Below are 19,210 nucleotides of genomic sequence, written 5' to 3' on the forward strand. Positions count from 1 at the left end.
TGACCAGCCAGGCAGGGTGGAGGGCAGACTACAGAAATTCATTCTTGGGTGATGCTCATCATTCCCCATGAGCAATGTTCTCTGCAACAGGCCCCACAGGACGGCCAAGGGCTTGCCTGCAAAGTCCACTGAGTTAAATGGAAAGGACCTTGTTGAGTTCAGTGAGCTCTGGATCAGGTCCTAAGAGAAATATGTCCTGCAAACACTGCATTGAACCGCTAATGAACAGAACCCAAAGTACAGTCCAAAAAACCTTTATCTGACGTCTCTCGCTCTGAAGACCTCTCCCTAACTCACTGGGAGCTTTGCCTCAGTAAAGAATGCTGAGAGGGGCCCTGGGTTGTTAGTGGTTCCCCTTCTTAATCTTTAAATAATCTACTTTATATCTATTAAAATATAACATGAGAGAAACGTTATCTTCGCAGTGCTTTTCTGTTGATAGAGAGCATCCAAATAAAGCCTATTAGCAAATTCAGAGAGTTGCTACATTTCTGCTCACTGATCTTAAAATGAGATTTGCAAGTGCTTCAAATATACATTAACAACTAGTTAATATTAAGGCCTAAGCTTTATTTGCCACAAGTCAGTTCCATCCATTGAATGCCTCTTTCTCCGTATTTTCTAATGACCTTTTTTTGTCTCTCTACTTTTCCCTCCTTGATATATTTCAAGAGGATTCCCAAGGTCTCCAGGGAGGGAAGGAAATTGAATTCTTATTCTGTGGCACTTCAGAAAAGTGGTCTCAGAAAAACCTAACCTCTACTACCTTCAGAGACCTCACTAAATATCACCAAGGAATTTCTCATCTCTGGAGTCAAATTAAAGAGACATTGGTCTCAGCTGCACATTTGACAGCTGCCATTCAAGCTTCCTATAAATCTCTTCCCCCGCCACCCCTTGCGTCCGGAAAGTCAGGCCCTGCTGAGCTGACTGCGCATCTGAACCGCCTGCTGCAAGGGCCACATCCTGAAATGAATATTTCATGGTAGCACTTAAAACAAGTGCCCACCTGAGCAACCCAAGAATGAGTTCAGAGCACTCTGTATGACCGTGGCCATTTAATCAAGGTTAGACTTGCCACACTGAGTTGCCTCATGTATAAAGTTCAGTTTCCTTTACTTCCTGGTAAGTTTTCCTTCCCTTTTCATGCTCATTTCAAAAGGATTCATCTCTAGACTGGAGAATTTCTTTTTTTGATTATTATTATTTAGCCGTTTTGTATTTCACGGCTGCCCAGATCATTGCTAATGCCTTGTCTTTTTTCTCCTCTTTACAGCTAATAGCCATGAGGCATAACAAGCTAGGTCCCCTACTGAAGTAGAACAATGAGTGTTGTTTACCCTGAACAGTTTGATGGTTCTTACTAAAGACATTCAGCTGATTAGACTTTTAACGAGACAGAGCCTAACATCAGTTGCTCTCCCTGTTCTGGGGAATGAAGGGTGACGTAAAACTAGAGAGAGAGGAGAGAACTGATTATCTCAGGAGAAGTGCATGTGAATTTTCCTTTGATTAGTGTCTTGTATGGTGCACAACCTGTTGCCTGAAATTTTCAATGTCATACACACCCACCATCTATAACGGCCGCATGGGAAATGCAAACACAAGTCATTGTTTTTGTTAATTACACTTTGATATAAAAACATAATCTAGCACAAACTGAGAATCACACTTCCTCTCCTCGCAGCACACGGCCAGCCCTGGGGATGCCCAAGACATCGAGTACAAAGCGGACAGCTAGATAGCAGGCAGGGTGGTCAGAGTTCTCACCTTTCATCTTTGGAGACACCAGGTCAAATACAGCAGTGAGGCAAAGGCTGGTGTCAGTCCCACATCAGTAGGGGAATAGGTCACTCAAAAGATGTTACCATCTTGCATCAAATAATCTGGCAACCTTTTTTTTTTGTCAATGCTTCTGCTGGGTGAATACAATCTATGGAGCACTAGAGGGTGCCTTGGACACAACCCTGGCTAATGGGAGCGATGTGTAAGAAGCACTGCTCCAAAAGTATCCTCGGGCCACACTGTAACGGAGTCACAGTGAGGGAGCTACCAGTGCTCCGTATTCGCTCCAGGGGGAGGTACTTTGCTACAGCCCTGCAAAAAGCGTAGCTTGCTTCCCCCACTCCGCTGGCCAGTACATAGGGATAAGAGCAGAGAGCTATGGTTTCTTTGGTCATTTGCTTGCTGGACAGAGCAGCTAAAGTGCAGCAGCTTCACTCCACACCTGACCTTGCCCTGAGACCCCAGGTCAAGCACTAACCCAGCCTCATGGGTGGTGGGGGTCTTGCTCCCCCTGCCTAGGGATTGTCACAGTCTAGCTTTGAATAAACTGACCAGAACACACATGCCACACAATGCCCAACTCGAGCAAGTGCTCTGAGTCCCTCATATTTCAGAGCCCTAGATGTGCTCAGTAATTTAAACAAAAATTAAAAGGAAAATCCTATCCCATTTCTTTTTTACTTGTGAATTATCCCGTCTTCTCCAGTGGCCTTGTGCATTCGCTTTATGCCCTTACGGAGCTATTTCATTAACAGGATCTAAAACATCAATGTACTTTTTCAAGAAAAGATGTTAAGCGACATGACTAAGGCTGCAAGCTTTGTCAGTTCTTTTCTCCCTTACTCTCTGACTGTCCTTGAAAACAATTTTGGCCCTGACCATTTTGTGATCATTAGATCTGAAGACTCAAGCAAATTAGAATATCAGCATCCTGTGTAAAGGCTTTTATTACTGGATACTCCTATTCCTTGGGTTTCCTGTAGACAGCAAGTAATTGAGCCATGCTCTGGAAGGACAGCTGTCCAGAATCCAGTCCGTAAGTATCAGAATATGAAGCTGAGGCTTGCTGTAATGCAGCAGATTAATCACTCAGATGAAAGAACCACAAATACAGAAGAGGCATTTGATTCCTGTCATATTCAAGGGTAAACTTCCAGTGCTCAAAAACCCTGTTCAGATCATTCTGAAATCCAGACAGTTGTGGTAGGCTCGGTGTCTAGTCAAATAAAAAATGTGTTGTCTGTTTAACAATACTAACATTTTGAGACTCATCTGAGAAATTACTGCATGAACACAGATCAAATTCATTTGAAGGTTGCCTAAGAATAAACTTGCATGAATTCAGGTGTCTCCCTAAGAAGGCTAATAAAGCAACCGCCTGAGTGTGAGGAAAATAAAAGGACAAAGCTTATTTTAAGGGATACCTGCCCATGATGTTTTTTTATTCATGGCACAAGTGCAGACATTTATATAACAGAGCATGTGCCTTTGTTCGCTTTTCCCTAAGTTCGAGATCAAGTTCAGCCTCAGGACATCCTACAGGATTCAAGACATTCAGGGTCAATAAGAGCCATCCCCTGCACTGAGTAGCCAAGCTAGCGATCAAGCACTGTAAAGATTACCAATACTACCAGGCATAAGGTGAAGTGTTATTACAAAGGCAGTTTCCCTTGCAGTCAGGCCCCACACAACACTGGGGGCTGGTGCACCTGGACTTAATGGCACAGTCTAGTTCTTTATCCTATTTGTTTCTGTTTTAAGTGGATTTTTTCCTGAATAACTGTACGATGATTTCATTCTATTGTCCATTCCTGGCGGGGAGGGCAGGGAGCTTTGGCTTTTGAAATATTATGTTAAAAATAAAATAAAGACTTGTGGGAGTCTTTACAATAAAATTAAGGAGTGAGTCCATTTTGGAATACACCATATTGACACCTACCCCCCTCTATACTCAATGAGCTTGATTCTCATTTTCACTGAGGCTCTTCCACCCCCACACTGGCAATGAAAAAAAATCTTTAAAGTTACAGACATATCTGAGAGTCAGGCCGAGTTCAGATTTACCCTTTGTACCTCAGAGAAAACTTGATTAGTGACTGGTAATTTAGGCTGGTATTTGTCAGTGCCTCTTTCATTAGCTTTATTAAGATGCTCCACTTGTTACTTCACTTGCTAACACTATATAGTGTGGATTTGATTAGTTCCTAACTAGCGTTGATTTGCCTTAAGAATTTGCCTTTTTAAAACCACGTCTTTTAAGACACTAATGGTCCAGCTTGTGGTAAGGAACACTCAGCCATAATTATTGAGCAAAACTTCCCCTGGGAGGATGCAGTGCCTTTGAATGCCTCAGCTAGGTACGTGCATATGTAACTTTAAAGGGTCAGATGTAAAATGGCAGGCTTGATATTGCATTTTTGACAATTGAGAAAAAAAATCTTTACACTGGGAAGGTGCACTATCTGATGTGCAACTTGTAACTGGAGGTTTTTTCTTTTCCATCATGAAAAGAATCAGTGATTATGTCTCCGTTTGTTTTTTTTCTTTTTGGGTGGAAAAAGGCTTATTTAACAAAAAAGGAGACTGGTTTAACAACAGCAATATTATTAAAAGGCCCTGGGATCCCTCCCTGGAGGGCAGGCTCTGTCCTTCTACAAAATACGCCAGTTGCGTGCTGTGCCCAAACGGCTTTTCCTTGCCAAGCAAGCGCCTTAGTCTTCAGATGGTCCCATGTATGCCAGGGAGACCGCTTGACGATCAATGTACCACTCAGCAAGCGTATGCCAGGGTGACAGAATCCAGCCCGAGAGAATGAGGGGTCCAGTTTTGCAACTCTACTGGCCTTGCTTTGTAAATGGTCCTGTTGAAGTCAGTGGGGTTGGTTAATGGATATGGTATCACTCAGCATGAATGAGGCTTGCAGAATCAGGCCCTACATCCTTTAGACTTCAAGCTGATGACATTATGAGCAGCAATTAAACTCAAGTATAGAACCAGTTCTGGTCTGACAGGGGTGGGACAGTCCTGGGGTACTGATGACGTAAGGACTGAGGTTTACTGCACAAAACCTCTACAACTGTGGAAGTCGGCATTTAGATTTAATAAGAGCATATGGCACCTCCTTCCGGGACAGAATGAGATCTCTGCTCCGATCAGCAGGAGGGATTGCATTTGAAGACAGAGCCATGGGCTGGGTTAGGGATTGTACAAACAATGTTTGAAGTGATGCTTCCCACACCATGTAGGGGACACAATGAGCCAAACTCACGTAGGGCATTCCAGCAGATCTGTGCTGCTCCAGCAACGCCAAGCACCACCAGAGCCGTGGGAACACATCAGTCAATCTGTCTCAAAGGTCTGAATTCTCATTTATGCTATGGCCGATTTACACCACTCTGGCAATGTAAAGGGGCCTTTAAAAGAGTGGAAATGTAATTTGTGAACACTCTGAGGCCCATTTATGCTGCCAGAGCACCCTTGGAGTGCATGAGAATCCAGCTTTCTATGTGTGCATTGTAAATCCAAAAGCATCTCTCAGAGATCAGCATCCTGGGCAGGACGGTTCACAGGAGTAGTGACGGCCCCAAGAATGCCAGGGAAGACAGCTGCATCTGTGCAGAGCCCCATCGGCCTCAGTGGGACACCCTGCGGGCATGCCACTCTGCCACACACTATCAGTTATAGGGTGGGAGCCACTAGTTGTGTCTGACCTATTTCAGGCTTCCTCCTGCAAGGTGCTGAGCACTCTGTTCCTAATCCTGCAGAGCACTTAAATCTGTGCTTAAGTTTAAGCATGTGTGTAGGCCCAGTGAACTCAATGGGATTACTTAGGGGCTTAAAGTTAAGTGCTCAAGGCCAGAGTGCTCAGCACCTGGCAGGATCGAGCCCTTATCCTTACAAAACCAAAGACATTAAAAATTGCATTGTCTGAGAATAGATTTTCCCTTGTTTCTCCAAGACTGAGAGTCACTTAAAATGCAAAGAGATGAATGGGCAATTGGAATCCCAGCCTCTGTGTTTTTGTATCATTGTTAGAGTGACCTCCAGAGGTATGAGATAATAACTGACGTTCCTGATAGTGAGTTTGTGCTCATTCGACAACCGCTGCAGCACCTTGATTCATCCGTTATGAGGATTATCTGAGAGGCAGCAGGTAGCAATTCCATTCACATATTTTATCTGACATCGTCCACCTTACACTTTCCCTACAGGAAAAGCTATTTCTTTATTTACTGTTCTTCTAATTAAGCATGTTGTTGATTTATTCAAATGACACTTTCCCCTCTCAGCCCCACCCCATAACAGTCCACCTGCATATCTGTCTGAGGGGCAGCAGTGCAACAGATTGGAAAAACAAACTCATTTCTATCAGTCTTCCTCATATTGAGAGAAAGTGGGCAGCGAACCAGATTCTCAAGGAAGGAGCCTGGGGCAACATGACGGCAGAGAGTCAAGGCATTAATGGGAATGAGTCAATACACAGACTGTGCAGAGATGGGAGTATGCTGTCTCAGTAGAGGAGAAGAATGCTCTTGGAGCACTGGGCCAGGACTCTGGAGAGCGGGGTTAATTTCCTGGCTCTGCCACAGATTACCTGTGTGACCTTGAGCAAGTTACACAATCTCTCTGTGCTGCAGCTTCCCATCAGTAAAATGGGGATGGACAATAATGCTTCATGTTGTCTGTTTAGCCAGTGAGCTCTTCAGGGCAGAGACTGTCTCTAACCATGTCTATCTACAGCTCCCGGCACAGTGTGGCCCTGATCTTGTCAGAACCTCTAGATGCTACTGTAATGCAAATAGAACACAACAATAGCAATACATAATTAATTCAAGTTGTTCTGTCTGGCCACACTAGCCATCCTGCTTTCACATGGTGCACACAGGGAGTCACTCCACTGGTAAATTCCATTGACTTCCGTTGGCTTTGGCTCAGACCCACAATGGCCAATTTTTGCTCTCCGTTACACCAATGTAAATCTGGAGCAACTCCACTGGTTAAAACTCCACTGCTCTAGATTTGCAATAATGAAATAGACCAGAATTTGGCCCTCAGAGTTCAAGATTTACACTGCTGTACGAGACAGAAAAATTATCCCAGTTTCTCCATCTGGCTGTTTGTTTCACTCAACTGTTTCTCCAAGTAAGAATTTTTTTCTCAGCTCTGGCAAGGGGAATGTTTTTCAGTATAAACGCTTTTACGAGTAATTAATATCTGACTGCTCCTTTCCAAGATGCATGTAGAAGAATGTCATAAAAGCCTTTAAGCTTTTCACTTTTCTATGCAAGAGTTAGCTGTCCTTCTGTCCTTGAAATGGAAAGTGAGTATCAACAGGGGACAGGAAATCAAGGCTAGCAAGAAACATTTCTGTAGTCTTTGTGCAGAATCACATCACACAGAAATGCTAATAGTTAAAGTGACAGGCACAAATTAGGGCAAGTTCCTGGCAGGAAACTAGTTAGAAGAATTCAAAACCCAGGAGAAGATTCAGAAGAACAAAAACCAGAAGTGGTTTAGGAAATGATTTCCTTGCTGGATCGTATCAGCTTAAATTAATGTTCAAGGGTTGTTTCTTTTCAGTCCATGTTGTGTGTAGACTTACCTTTCTATAAATGTCACTTTGTAAGTCATCGGAGTTCTCAGTGTAACCAGTGTATGGATCACTCAGCATTTCCACTGTACACTGTTTTCTCCTTCCTTCAAAAAAACCCTCGCTCTGTCATTTCATTTCACTTGAGGCTGAAATTTTGCCAACCAAATTGCCAGGCTGTAAGTAAGTTACAAAGTTTACAACTGATTTAGCTGGGCCAAGGCATATGCTTTTAGGTGGTAGTGGAACAAACAAAAAATTGAGGGCCAGATCCTCAGCTGGTATAAATGGACATAATTCCCAAGAATTCTATACAGAAACCTTCTGGTGTCGTAGGACAGAACCTCAACAGACATGTGTCTCTCCAGTGATGACCTTTAAGCTGCATTTTCCTGAAAAGCAATGGAAAAATACTAAGGCAAAACTCTGTTACCATGAGTTAAGAAAATTCTTTGTAATAAATAAGTCATCTGATTAATTCCCCCTCTCTTTCTGATCCCTAAAAGACTGCGACTGTCTTTAGTGTATTCATTGCTAAAATTACTAACAATTCTTGGTCCGCAAATCAAAACGGTAGTTGGACAACAGAACTAGTGATGGGTAAAACCTCAAGCTAGCCTAGAAGTTATGACTGGATACATATTTAAGCTATCCAGAGATTATTGCAAGCTATTTGGTTTGGGACCTGGACAAGAATCTTACAACCTGGTCATAAGGAGTTCTTAGAACATTGCCTTTTCTGATGCATTCTTCGCTTCCCTTCTTTCGGTATATCCTCATACTCACTTCCCGCTGATAGTTAACAAACCAGAGGAGGCCGAATGAACTTCTTCTTAACCTCACATAAAAATCTAGGTGACTTTGAGGTACCCAACCCTCACCAAAGCAGCAGATCCTGAAAGCTAGCACCGCTGTCAACACTGCAAAAAAATGGCCACGAAAAACACAGCAAATTGCGGCTAATTGTGTCACCCATTACTCCATCAAAAGACTTAAGCATGTGTATTTTAGGACATACGCCAAATGCCATAGAGAAAAAAAATATCCCCATTGTGCACATGTTCCAAATATATATAGCCTATTGAGTGATACTATATATTTCATTCCTATGTATACTGTGCAAATGTAAAATGGTAGGTGTGGTGTTGCCAATGTTCCACAATACACTTGTGATATTGACTCTAACAAATACTCCTATTACTACAGAAAACAGGGTAAAATAAGTAGTTTTCAACATTGTCTTCTGCTTTTGTGCATATGCATTTTTTAAAAATAAAGGTTTACTTTTCTCATACATATACAACAAGATATAAATTTACAGACAAGCTCTTTTGGACAATATCTATCCATAGAAACTTCTCTGTATATGAGCAAACAACATTACGGCGTGGGGAAAGCTTTAAAGGGAAGTATGAATTTTATACAGAATGTTTGATTAGGCCCTATGATGGTGTCCCCTGAATAGACGGGGCCTCTCCTTCTGCTCCTCTACCCCCACAAACATGATACAGTTCTGTGGTGACCTAGAATCCTATTTTAGACGTCTCCGACTCAAGGAATATTTCCAACACACCTCTGAACAACATACTAATCCACAGAGACCTTCCTACCAAGACTACAAAAAGAAGGATTCTGGGTGGACTCCTCCTGAAGGTCGAAACAACAGACTGGACTTCTACATAGAGTTCTTCCGCAGACGAGCACGGGCTGAAATTGTGGAAAAGCAGCATCACTCGCCCCATAACCTCAGCCGTGCAGAACACAATGCCATCCACAGCCTCAGAAACAACTCTGACATCATAATCAAAAAGGCTGACAAGGAGGTGCTGTTGTCATCACGAATAGGTCAGAATATGAACAAGCGGCTGCTAGGCAGCTCTCCAACACCACTTTCTACAAGCCATTACCCTCTGATCCCACTGAGGGTTACCAAAAGAAACTACACCATTTGCTCAAGAAACTCCCTGAAAAAGCACAAGAACAAATCCGCACAGACACACCCCTGGAACCCCAAGATCCATAAACCTGGAAATCCTGGATGCCCCATCATCTCAGGGATTGGCACCCTGACAGCAGGATTGTCTGGCTATGTAGACTCCCTCCTCAGGCCCATGCTACCAGCACTCCCAGCTATCTTCGAGACACCACTGACGTCCTGAGGAAACTACAATCCAACGGTGATCTTCCTGAAAACACCATCCTGGCCACTATGGATGTAGAAGCCCTCTACACCAACATTCCACACAAAGATGGACGACAAGCCGTCAGGAACAGTATCCCCGATAATGTCACGGCTAACCTGGTGGCTGAACTTTGTGACTGTGTCCTCACCCATAACTATTTCACATTTGGGGACAATGTATACCTTCAGATCAGCGGCACTGCTATGAGTACCCGCATGGCCCCACAGTATGCCAACGTTTTTATGGCTGACTTAGAACAACGCTTCCCCAGCTCTCGTCCCCTAACGCCCCTACTCTACTTGCGCTACATTGATGACATCTTCATCATCTGGACCCATGGAAAAGAAGCCCTTGAGGAATTCCACCATGATTTCAACAATTTCCATCCCACCATCAACTTCAGCCTGGACCAGTCCACACAAGAGATCCACTTCCTGGACACTATGGTGCTAATAAGCGATGGTCACATAAACACCACCTTATACCGGAAACCTACTGACCGCTATTCCTACCTACATGCCTCCAGCTTTCACCCAGAGCACACCACACGATCCATCGTCTACAGCCAAGCTCTACGATACAACCGCATTTGCTCCAACCCCTCAGACAGAGACAAACACCTACAAGATCTCTATCAAGCATTCTTACAACTACAATACCCACCTGCTGAAGTGAAGAAACAAATTGACAGAGCCAGAAGAGTATCCAGAAGTTACCTACTACAGGACAGGCCCAACAAAGGAATTAACAGAACGCCACTAGCCATCACCTTCAGCCCCCAGCTAAAACCTCTCCAACGCATCATCAAGGATCTACAACCTATCCTGAAGGACGACCCATCACTTTCACAGATCTTGGGAGACAGGCCAGTCCTTGCTTACAGACAGCCCCCCAGCCTGAAGCAAATACTCACCAGCAACCACACACCACACAACAGAACCACTAAACCAGGAACCTATCCTTGCAACAAAACCCGTTGCCAACTGTGCCCACATATCTATTCAGGGGACACTATCATAGGGCCTAATCACATCAGCCACACTATCAGAGGCTCGTTCACCTGCACATCTACCAATATGATATATGCCATCATGTGCCAGCAATGCCCCTCTGCCATGTACATTGGTCAAACTGGACAGTCTCTACGTAAAAGAATAAATGGACACAAATCAGACGTCAAGAATTATAACATTCAAAAACCAGTCGGAGAACACTTCAATCTCTTTGGTCACTTGATTATAGACCTAAAAGTGGCAATTCTTCAACAACAAAAACTTCAGAAACAGACTCCAATGAAAGACTGCTGAACTGGAATTAATTTGCAAACTGGACACCATTACATTAGGCTTGAATAAAGACTGGGAGTGGATGTGTCATTATACAAAGTTCCCCATGTTTATTTCCCCCCCACCCCAACTGTTCCTCACACGTTCTTGACACACATTCTTGTCAACTGCTGGAAATAACCCACCTTGATTATCACTACAAAAGGTTTTTTTTTCTCTCCTGCTGGTAATAGCTCACCTTACCTGATCACTCTCATTACAGTGTGTATGGTAACACCCATTGTTTCATGTTCTCTGTGTATATAAATCTCCCCATTGTATTTTTCACTGAATGCATGAAGTGAAGGAAAAGCTGTACATGCAATTGAGTATTTGTGAGCACAGGTTGCGTGTGTGCACACAAATACGTTTTTTTCACACTTGTTGTTCTCAAATCTATACACAGCCAGGCCAAAGGCCTTCTAGATATGCAGGTTTACAATGGATTAACTTGTTTCCCCCCCCCACTTCCTAAAGATGGCTCAGGGATGCCTCACCCCATTGCATTCACAGCTACATTTGCTATGTTCTTGCTAACACAAATGAGATAATACGCAAAAGGGATTTCCATTTCAGTTCTTCTCACGTCTGCTGCAGACATGCAGTTCCCATTCAGATTAACTGAATGACATTACCAGCAAATTACAACTACCATAACCACAGGGCTGTGCTGTGCTGTATTTGGTTGCATTTACTAACCTAGTTTTTAGCTCCTAATAGAATTTTCTGACTAGGCCGGTGTTTATAAAGAACATTATACAACTACTCACTGAATTCTTCATCACTGTGCTGCTTTATTCCACTTTAAACTGCAGATATAACCTATTTTATGCAAATATATATTTTCTCAACAACTTCAAGCTCCTGTGAACGTGAATTAAATCTGCCACATGTACTAAGGAGCCCTCAATTGTATTTGCTGAATCCTGCAGCAGTGAGTCTTGCTTATCCTTCTGACCAAGCACGGGATGAATGAAATAGCAATCTGTGGCTTGCTTCAGGGAATGAAGAGGGCAATGGTTCAAGATACCTCACCAAGATCAATCCCCTTTGTAAATGGTTATTTTGGTGGGCTGAAATAAACATCCTATAAGCGTTACATATGGGACTTGCATTTTCATTCAAAGCATGGGTGCTAAACTGGAGAGTTTCATAGATTCATAATTTTTTTAAGGCAAGAAGGAGTATTATAATCATGCAATCTGATCTCCTGCGTAACACAGGTCAGATAACTCACCCAGTAATTTCTGCATCAAGCCCGTATCTTCTGTTTCAGCCATAGTATATATTTCAGAGTGAGATCCAGTCCTGATTCAAAGTCTTCAAGTGATGGAGAGTCCATTTACTCCCTTGGTGAGTTATTCCAATAGCTGCTCATTAGAGAAGGAGAAATCTGTTAGAGTCATCTGGTGCAGGTCTCATTTACCAATGTGAGATGATTTCCATTTGTGATCTGCTCTTACCAGCACATGGAGCATAGTCAGCTGATTTCTTCTAGTGGGCCACCTGTCATACCACAGGCAAGACTGAGAGGAAGTGGGGAGACGTGGGCCTTTCTCCTTTGCCTTAGAGATAAATAACTTTTGCACCAAGTATCCAACTCTCCAAAAACTCACCAGGGAATCTCCTGCATGGCTCTATATCTCTAGGAAGTCTTGAGACCATAGCCAAGAGGTACTCCCTTTTCTCTGTGTGCAAACTCTCTCACTCGCTCGCTCTCTTTAAACACTTTATTAGTGTTTGGGGACTAACAGAGCATTAGCCATAAAGCGGTGAGTGACTGGAGAATGCATTGCACAGCTCTTAGCTTAGACCAGGGCGAGGCGATGTGACTAGTCTTTAGGCTCCATTACAATAATGCGCACTGAGTTTGTCTTGGACAAGGACTATTTCTGTTTAGCCTGTGTTTCCGGGAGACCATCATGCATTATTCACAAGATGACATTGAGTCAGCACAAAAAAACCAAAACAAAAACAAAAAAAACCCTATACTTTGTATCAGTGAGCTGGAAAAAGGGTATCTGCTCCCAGTGCTTCCTCCACCCTTCAAATACCTTGCGCTCTGATCTCTGTCTTTCTCTGCCAAGCCCTTAGCACGCTTCAGACACTAAATAAATAAAAAGAATAATCATGCATGGGATCCTTTCTCTTGGATCTCCACCTGCATTTCTCCCCCATCTCCACATGCCCCTTCCCCTGCCTCTGCATGAAAGGGAATGGCAGCTGCTTTGGGATTCTGGGATTGCTTTGACCTGCCCCTGAATGGTCTATCCCAGGTGCTCAGATGGCCTCTGCCACCACAGTGTTTGAGCACCTCACAGTCTGCAATGTATTTATCACCACAACCACCTTGTGAGGTAGGGAAGGGCTATTATCCCCATATGTAAAATGGGGAACTGAGGCATGGAAAGGCTAAGTGACTTGCCCAAGGTCTTGCCATGGAAAGTCTGTGGCAGAGCAGGAAATTGAACTCAGATCTTTTAAATTCTAGACTACCACCCTAACCCTGGATCGGCCTGCTGCTCTAGGGGGTACTCCACAGATCCATTCTTGAGGATGGGGGGGGTGTTAGGGTTGGACACACATTGTTCCCCACCTTAGCCCCTGCAGAGAATCCACCACAATGCCAGGTAATACTGGTGGACATAGACCGTAACACCCATTCCACGCTTCCTCCTTCCCAGGATCTGTGCTGCCAGTGTGCTGGAGGGCCCCATTGCTAGATGCACAGGGTGAGGACACTGGCCATGCATGCAGATTGCACTGTGCATCTAGCAGATGGCCTGAGCTCCAAAAGGATCATGAGGAATCCTTGGGGCTAAGGGGGCAGCAGATCCCCTGATTCTTGCACATGGTGAAAATCTAGTACTCCTCCCCAGAAGAATATAGAAGAAACTTTGAGAGGGGAACCTTGGAGAGTTTCCTTCTCCATTGGTATCCTCCTGGGATTTATCTTTATCCAACGGGCTGTGGTGGGGTTTGCCCCTATTTCCTGAAACCATGACTACATTGGCACTTGCCTCACCTTCCCAGTGAAGGAAGAGGCAGACACTCCCACAGACCTGGTACCTCGGAAGTGACGTTCTCAGGGCTGGAGATGGTAACCTATTGGCACTGGGCCACATTTCTGGGAGCACCACCTCCCCAGAGAGAGTCATATTCATTCATGGCGCCTAAACGTGGCTACTCTCTGCAGGCAGCGGGTGCTTTATACCCAGCCATACTGTATCCAAATAATCCTTGCAACTCATAACATATTTTAGAAAGCCTATTAATATTTAACAAGACAGCCCGTAGCAAGTTAGATAGTGTAGCAATTAATTTTTAAATGGTGACATTCATTACAGCATGTAACTGCTACCTACCTTGCTGTGGGCTATGGTGATAAATGTCAGTGAAATATCTAATATTTCTTCACAATTTAATGTGAATGTAAAACTTGTAATTATCCATTATTCTCAAACCATAATTGAGGTTTTAATTTCGGCATTCAGATTCCCCTCCTCCCCGTGACAGCCTCTGAGGCAAAGACGTTTCTAGTAACTAATTTATAAATTGATTAATTTAGTTTCATCTGAAGTTTAAACCCATGCTCATAAGGCCCAAAATACAGCAGACAGAGCTTTGATTAACACTGGAAGAGTTTGTAATTACCTCCAGTGGCTGTGGTAACAAACCTGTGATAAGGAGCAGGGATCCTTCACGCAGGCAGCCAAAGAGAGAGGGAGCAGCCTGTAATCACACAAGAGGCTGGAACAGGGTCAGAAAAAAGAGGTGTGGGCCAAATCCAGACCTGGGGAAAGTGAGGGAAGCTCGATTCTGAGCACAAAGTAGTTTTAGAAAACCCTACTTCTGAACCTACTCAGAAATGGGCCCGTTTCCCACAAAGCCTTGGCGAAGCTGCATTATTCCAAGCCAGGCAGCAGACAGGAGACAACATGGTAAATTCTCCAGAAAGTTAATTCCCATTTTGCCAGGGGGAGGAGGAGTCTAGATCGGGAAATCCAAGTGCAGTGTGGAAGAAGCAGGTTTTTACAGGACAGTCTGAAACTCGAGGAGAACAAGAGCACATGCCAACTATCCTCCGCCATGTATGGAGATTCACAGCAGTCACATAGGTTACTTCATTGGCATGTGGCAGTGAGCTCTCAATTTCTCTTGTATTTGTAATTAGAGGGAAGAGCAGATGGGTCAGACTTCCACTGAAAGCGATGTGTCTGTTAAAACAACCAATTGTATGAACTCCAAGGCTGTGCGCCTTTCGCAGAGTCTTGCCTGAAACACATTGACTTGAAATGGAACTGCTCTCTGTTCCAGGGAACTCCCTATTTCATACTGGATCATTACTAGACATGGACCAGGCTGGTTCATAGTACTGAAGCCATCTCACTTTCCACACTGTAATAGGGACAACCTGCCCAGAAGCACTAGCCCCCAGCCCAACACCAGGTAAGTTCAACATTATGTTGTTGGCTGCAAACATTTTGTGCAGATTTAAGGGTAAGTGCAAAGATATAAGAGCACTTAGGGAAACAGACGCAAAGGAAAAGGGAATGTAAGTGTAGAGAGACTGACTGAATTAAGCATTTTGGTCCCAAATTCATCATCTAACACAACAATCTCTCTCTCTCTCTCATCTGAGAAAAGGTGAAGGACACTGTGTGTAACGTTTTTAAAATGTACATTGGTTTTGTTATTTAAATAACATGCACAGTACAAATGTAAACAAACCTCAGAGGTTGCCCAGAATTTGTACTTTGTTCTTCAATATCTTTAGTTACTTTATCAAAAATAATTCCAGCTTCTACTATGCTTCTCCTCCAAGGCACCTGTCTCACCCTAACAGCTAAGAGCCATCGCCTTCAGTGAAGGAATACATTTGTCCCACTGATTTTAAATATGAACACTGACTCATAAGACTTCCAGGGAGCCACTTGTAAAGTTATGTCACTCAGATCTTAGTAATTAGAGAGCTCACTCTGAGTGTTGGAGGCTACGTAATGGGACTGACATGTGGTTTGAGCATTGGCCTGCTAAACCCAGGGTTGTGAGTTCAATCCTTGAGGGGGCCATTTAGGGATCTGGGGCAAAAACTGGGGATTGGCCCTGCTTTGAGCAGGGGGTTGGACTAGATGACCTCCTGAGGTCCCTTCCAACCCTGATATTCTATGATTCTATGATTTCAGCCCAACTGGACAGTCTTCATTTCCTCCTTGAAACGATGCTGAAGTTCCGACTGTGCCGTGTGACTGCCAATGCAGTCACACAGCACTAGCCACAAGCATGAACTTCCGTTCCTAGTCAGAAGGCCCATGGGGGACAGAACTCCGGCTCCTGAGCTAGACCTTAGTAAAACCCACATAGATAAAGAAGTGTATCACATTACAGCCTCTTGAAAAGTAACAGCCTGGAAAGAAATGTCTCAAGAGTGAAAAATAATACCAGGCAATTAATTCCCTTATGCTGAGTTACGTAATTACCCAATGCCGTGATTCCTCTCATTGATTAAATACATTCATTCCTTGAGGATAAACCTGACCACAAATTGTACTTGGCAAAGTCCCATGCCTGATTTGACATTATCATGTGCTGGGGAAAGGGGAAAGGTTAAGTTTGTATGTCATTAGAGGCAGCATTCTGGAGTTGAAAGAAAGAAAGAATTCAAAAACCTTCCCTTCTCAAAAAGAAAAGGAGTACTTGTGGCAACTTAGACTAACACAGCTACTACTCTGAAACCTTCGCTTCTCAAGATATCATAGATTATAAATGCTGCAAAATGTTAGACATACAGTCTCAGAATGCAATTTTCCTCCCTTCTCTCTCAAAATTATGAGCTGATTTAATTATAGCCTCACTCATTGCTAGTACCCTGTTTCCATTGCTAATTGAGTAATAGAGATTTGTTTGGCAGGTGGGTCAAGAGTGCAACATCCCAGTTGATTAACATCCAGCTTTAAATAGCCAAGACTGTTTTCTGAAGCCTTCCAAGGAAATTTAATATTCAGCTCTGAGTACTGACTGAAAGGCCTTTTAATTCAGAAGTGAATAATCTTTTCAAACACCCTAAAAATAAAAGAAAGAAAGAATTAACATAAGCCAGAGGCAGGTTTAAAAGTTTATGGATAATTCGTCCACCTGATTTACTTGTTTTGCCAAACCCAATATTAAATAAGTCTGTCTGATTTTTCGCATCTCCAACACTCTGCATTTTGCATAGTCCATGAGACCACGTCACGGTCAGAATACATGACGGGGTCGCGTCTTCCGCTGAGATACTGCGCTCGTCTCTCTGCAGTATTCAGGATCAAAAACATATGAATGGAATAGAATGACAGCACTATTGAAAGATGCAGTGGGGGAAACCAGCCTCCCAAGAAAATTACAAGCCTCATAATTATGCCTATACACACACACAAAAGGAAAAGCTGAAGCTAAGATTACTTAAGGACATCATTGTAAACCATGGTTTCACATTCTCATAGCTTCCTGAAAAATTCTCTTTTCAGGCTGAAATTTTTCATGCTTGGCCTAAGCCCAGAGGTGATCTATTTGTGAAAGTTTGAGCAAAATCCATTCACTGCTCTGAGGTATGTGATGGTTATAAATACACACTCCCCCCTTTTTAAGATGCTTTAATTTGCTTATACAACATTAGAATGGCAGAACTTTACAGTTAGAGATTTTCATAAGTCCAATTAAAGTCATTTAGTCCATATTTGGATTAGAAATGGATTGGAGGTTTTTTTGTTTTTAATGAAAGTTTAGATTTCTGGAGCACAAGATGGCAACCTAAAAATAAAAGTGGCAGCTTGCCACATTACAGTGCACCAGCTCAAATGAACTGAGACATTTCTTGATGAAGCAGGTGAACACTGTAATTATTTATATCTATTATATTTGCGCCTAAGGAACCCCAATCAAAAATCAAAATCTTGTGGTACTGAACAGAGAGGTAAATATCAACAGTCCCTGCCATGCTTAGAACATCAGAATGTCCATGCTGGGTCCAGGCTACTTGTCTGCCTTCATGTGAAGTAACTGAATGGGACTCTTTTCCTTTGACTGTTTCTCTTCAGTTCCTACCGGTACTTTACCATCTTCTATCCTCTCCTCTTTACTAGGATATAAAGTATCCTCTTCAATAAATCCTCCCCTAAGGAATGTGTCTGTCCAAACCGTATGCTCTTCTGTACCTGTCTGCTTTCCCCTAGTCCTTAGTTTAAAAACTCCTCTCTGATCTTTTCAATTGTACATGCCAGCAATCTGGTTCCATTTTAGTTTAGGTGGAGCCCCTCATTCCTGTATAGGCTCCCCCATTCTCAAAATATTCCCCATGTCCCAATAAACCTGAATTCCTCCTCCCAACAACCCTGTCTCCTCCATACATTAAGACCATGCAGCTCAGCCTATATAATTGGCCCTGCCTGTGGAACTGGAAGAATTTCAGAGAATGCTCCCATGGAGGCCTTGGACTTTAATCTCTTACCTAGCAGCCTAAATTTGTCCTCCAGGACCTCTGACCTACCTTTGCCTATGTCACCGATACCTACATGTACCATGACCACCAGCGCCTCCCCAGCACTGTACATAAATCTGTCTAGATGTCTCGAGATGTCTGCAATCTTCGCACCCATCTCACAATTCACCATGCGGTTCTCCTGGTCATCACAAACCCCACTATATTTTACTAAATATTCTTCCAAATAACTGGAATCACCTCCCCATGAGGGGGATCCTCAGTTAGAGAGGATATCATGACATCATTTGGAAGGATGGTTCCAATTATGGGATCATTTCCCTCTGCTCCAGCTTGATGTGCTCCTTCCTGACGATTTTCAACAGCATAGGGGTTGTTTACACTCTAGGTGATACAGCAAGACTTTGGGATTAGCAAATTCTTAACATCTCAGAAATCAAGCTTTGGGGTTGTGGAAAGTTTCTCAAACTCCAGTTAGATTTATTAACCACAGATTATGATAACAGTTTGATATAAACTAACAATTTAAACACTTCCTTCCACTAAAACAAAACACAAACACCACAGGATATATTAATCTTCCCTATAATAAAAATGATATATACCCACAGCACTTTTCAAGATTTAGTTTGCTGTGATTATTCCCTTTCTCCAGCAGCGCCATGTCTGCCTCCCACCCTCCAGAATGCATATGCTGTTTAGAAAGTGATCATTAGCTTGGGCAGCAGGGGATGTTCCACATTCTGGTAATTCATCAGCTGCCTATAGGGAAGGGAACAGCTTTCTCTGGATCATCTTAAAACAGTGAGGGCATTTTCCCCTCAATACAAGAGACTGGGGAAGATTGCTG

The sequence above is a fragment of the Eretmochelys imbricata genome, chromosome 19, assembly GCF_965152235.1.
Source record: "Eretmochelys imbricata isolate rEreImb1 chromosome 19, rEreImb1.hap1, whole genome shotgun sequence".
In the NCBI taxonomy this organism is placed as follows: domain Eukaryota; kingdom Metazoa; phylum Chordata; order Testudines; family Cheloniidae; genus Eretmochelys; species Eretmochelys imbricata.